This window comes from Triticum aestivum, chromosome 1B (genome assembly GCF_018294505.1).
Source record: "Triticum aestivum cultivar Chinese Spring chromosome 1B, IWGSC CS RefSeq v2.1, whole genome shotgun sequence".
NCBI lineage: Eukaryota > Viridiplantae > Streptophyta > Magnoliopsida > Poales > Poaceae > Triticum > Triticum aestivum.
In genome coordinates this window covers 257,158,681-257,162,883 of record NC_057795.1, presented here as the reverse complement: position 1 = coordinate 257,162,883, position 4,203 = coordinate 257,158,681, and the positions used below count along the sequence as shown (strand labels likewise).

The 4,203-nt window shown below is 40.2% G+C and overlaps 1 long non-coding RNA gene across 1 annotated transcript; it reads left to right on the top strand.

Annotated features, from left to right (window-relative positions):
- Positions 1 to 317: 317 nt before the first annotated feature.
- LOC123118329 (uncharacterized) lies at positions 318 to 3,694 on the top strand. The gene is made up of 2 exons (XR_006457878.1): positions 318 to 786; positions 944 to 3,694. It is a non-coding gene; the product is annotated as an uncharacterized lncRNA (long non-coding RNA).
- Positions 3,695 to 4,203: the final 509 nt, after the last annotated feature.

The following is a 4,203-nucleotide window of genomic DNA, read 5'->3' as shown; positions in this document are numbered from 1 at the left end:
ACCAATCGGAAAAAAATTATATGAGACCAGGTCTCATATAAATCAGGTGAGACCCGCCTTGATGGATGACATGTGTCATTCACAAATCACAAAATATCTAATCTTTCCCCCCTGATTTCAGGTGGGGGATGGGGTGGATGCTTTGTGATTTGCGAATGCCACGTGTCATCCATCAGGATGGGTCTCACCTGCTAATCCGTGAGACCTGGTCTCATAGAATTTTTTTCCGCACCAATCGCACACCACCTGGGCCGCTGCTCCGTTAGCTTTTTTGGACGTTCCGCGTTAAATTAGGGCCAATGGCCTGTACAAGTCTCCTCTCCCCACCCGAACCGGATCGAGACGCGGTCTCGCATAGCCCCCTCCTCGACTCCTCTCCCCCGACCTCTCCCCTCTTTCTCCCAATCGATCTAGCGGCTGGGCGTATATCCTTCCCGGCAGCGCCGCCGACGACGACATCAACCTCGACCAGCGGCCCCCCTCGCTCTTTCTCGATCTCCAGCGGCAGTGCGCATAGCGAAACGACGGCACCCTCTCTGTTGATTTCTCTACCACGACGGTGTGCTCGGAGCCGTCCTTTAAGGTGGAACGCAATCGCCGCTGTCGTCCATCCCTTAAGGAAGACCTTATGCTGCCGCCACTGGCCTTGTGGCTCTGGAGCCCCTCGCTGGTGCGCAAGCAGGACAAACGTGCCATAAGCATCAAGGGATTTGGGGGACTTGGGGAACTTATCTGCTGGTCATGACACCCTCTCCTCTGGATGTTGATGTCAAACCCTCCTCCAAGGTAACCAGACAATCACATTCATACAGCTTTGCAAAACCTGTGTTTCTCATTGTCCCATTCACGCCCGTACAATATTTCATTTTGTTTTGTTTTGTTTTGAAAAGTGTACAATATTTTCATTTAATGTGTGAATTTTCTCCTATACAAATGGAGCCAGGTGCAGGTAAAACTTTGTGCTATGAGGTAAAGGAAATAATTCTGGAGGAAACTAAGGTTCATGTATGGTTGATCTTCCCACAAATTTTGGATTGGTGTCATTTTATTAATATAGTTAATTGGTTCTTATACAAAATATAATTATGGTTTCCTATGTTCAGTTTTAGTTACATGATGCCATCATCCTCATAGTTGTGTTCTGCACTTGTATTTATTTATGTTCTATTCAGTTTTCTTGTGTAGAAGCAACCAACTAGAAAAGGCAGGAAGGGTGTCTTAATGGTCATGTTTTGGTGCTGCATACAAGGAGTTACCTGCTCTGGGTTTTATTTCATGAAGCATACTTCAATCTTTGATACAAGTGAAAGATGGTGTTATTGTCAGACAGTATTGGTTGTTGCTGAAGGATTACATTAATCATTTTTCGCCAGGAATGTTGTGTCATCCGAGCATTTTGCTCTATACGGGTATATGCCTCTTGAAATCTCCCAAATAAAATGCCTACCTATGCTCATTTCAATGGCGATTTATAGTTTATACTATGTAATTCCTTCAAGTTTCTTTATATCATGGAAAAGTTTATATTCATCATATTTTTGTAGAATTCTCACAGCTCTATGTGTTTGACAATTTGTTTCTTTTTGTTACATCCAATTAGGCATGAAATAAGTTCCATTGTTGTTTACTTCAGAAGTGTCTTGCCTTGTTGTGTCTGTGCGTCGCTAGACCTCCTCTCCAACTATTCATGTGTGTTGCGTTGGAAATCATCGCAAAAGAGATTACAATGTAATTTCGGTAGATTTTTTAATGACTTCACTTTGTCTGAATGTGGGACCTAATAGGCGACAAATGTAATAGTATTTTGACTTATCCACTTTTAGTGTAGCATGCCTAAGCGAGCCCGGAGAAAACTTTTGAATAATCTACATGACAGATCATAAATCGGTTACATATATAATTTTTGATGTTATAGATCTGAAAGCAATCAGTTTTTTTATATTGTTACTCTAAATCTCTAGGTATCTATTACTTTATTTAATTCTAATTTCTAATTCAAAAATCCCTTCAATGTTATAAATGAGAAATCTTCTATGTGTACCATATATTGAGTTTCAGAAGGATGCTAAGATGATAGCACTGGAGCACCAACGTAGTTCCAGCATATGTACATGATTCTGTAGTCCCTCGGCTGGAAGCATTTAGTACTTACCATTTTTCTATTTTCCAAATGTTTATTTCCAACTTCTAGAGATTAGCTGATCAAGTGCCTGAAAGAAAACCAATTGCGATATATACTGGAGTTAGCAAAAAAATCAAGTACAGTATACTAGAGTGTATGAACATCTTAAATTTGTTGTAATATATCTCAGCATCCAAATTTTATTTTTCCACATCACATAGATTATCTTTCTCTAAATCGGCCCTTTTTCAGTTATGAGCAGCGATAGTACTACATCAATATTATAACTTAGGTACGATTATTTTTGCTCTCTAATTCATGAGTGTCTCTGCTATTACTGGAGTAGAGACTTGGTATCTAATTTTTAACATGTGATGTCATGGCAACTGTGTGGTGAACATGACTGAACATTATAAACTTGCCTCAAGAACACAAAAGTCCAGTCCACTTATTTCGCTGGTCCTCATAAATACTCATGTAGCTTATTACAGTTCTGAGGTATGCCAAAAAATTAAGACGGGTTTAAGTGTCTATTTCTTTAGAATGTCAAACCCTTATTATTACAATTTCTAGAGATAAAACAATCCTAATAATAGCTCTAGCCAGGTTTAATTTAGGACATTATTTTTGGTTGTTGAACAGGGTTTCACTGCCTGTCAGTGATAGTTCAAACTTGAGATAGCTCCATACCAGATGAAAAGAAGTAACACAACAAGGGAGGGTGCCAATGAGGCTATAGACTCTTATTGCTCAAACTTATTCAACCTAACTGCAGAAAGTTTGGTTGTTGCCGGATGAAGTTGTTGAAGAGGATTCAAGTTTCATTTAAATAAAAAAATTGATCGACTCTTTGCTGAAATTAATTTCAGTACAAATGCATAACAAGTAATCATATCTAACTTGAGCAGCTCAAGGACGCACTGGTTCCATTCTAGGTGTGCTGACATATTACGCATATTTGCATTTATTCCAATTCACTTTGGTTCTAATACTCTTGGTCTTTTGTCTTACACAAGATCGATGTTACTTGCTATATCAGTTATGTTGTCATGCGACGATGTGGTTGCTGATTGGTCGACATTTCAGTTTGGATCCTATTTAATTCATGCAAGTGTAGCAACACCCTTTTCCATGCTGTTTTTTTGTAAGACTTTTCATTATTGAATGGGATTGTCGGTCTATCACTTTCCTACAGCCTGGTTTCTCTTCAAAACTGAATTACTATATGATTAGTACATATCTGTATTATGTAGGATATTGTTATTTGATATTCTAACTAAGTATCCTTGTTAGCACTCTTATCACATGAATGTGATGAACTCCATGAGAAATAGCCAGGTGCATTAGGCTCACCTAAGTCTTCTTTGTTTCCGAACATGGTCGCCCTTTAGTACAGGTCTGAAGATTCGGGTAATGCACCATGTAAACAATCTACTTATTGGTCTGAACATTTTTATTTTAGAAGTACGTCTTATTGCTTATTATGTCTTGGTAGTACTGATTAGTTGTATTTACTATCAAAATTGTTGTATGGACTAATGTATATGATGTTATACCAATCAAGTTTGCATACGTGAACTTTGCTTTTACCATGCGTATATGAAATTTCCTCATATCACGGACTAATTTATGGTTATGTTTATGTAAATTTAATATGTTCCACCTGGTAATAAATTTTACAAATATTCTTATCATTTATTTATACAAATAGACGGGCGCAGCAACGCGCGCCATCCATGATCTAGTAGCTATAGGAGTAGCACATTTTGCTAAAACCGCTATAGCTACCTTAGCTATAGCGCGTTTTGCGAAACGCGCTACCGCTAAGTTTGACTTAACCAAAAAATCGTTTCCCCCCAGCCACCACTTCTCCCCCAAATCCTTTGACCCACCTCGCCGCCGTCTCCCCGATTCGCTGTTGCTCCACTTCGCTGCCGTCTCCTGCCAACGTCGACGCCCTTGGAGCCACCAGAGCCACGCGCCGTTGATGCCATGGAGCCGCCCCCAACGCCATGGAGCCGCGCGGCCTCATCAACGCCACCGGAGCCTCCGTCGACGCCACCGGATCCTCCCTCGCCACA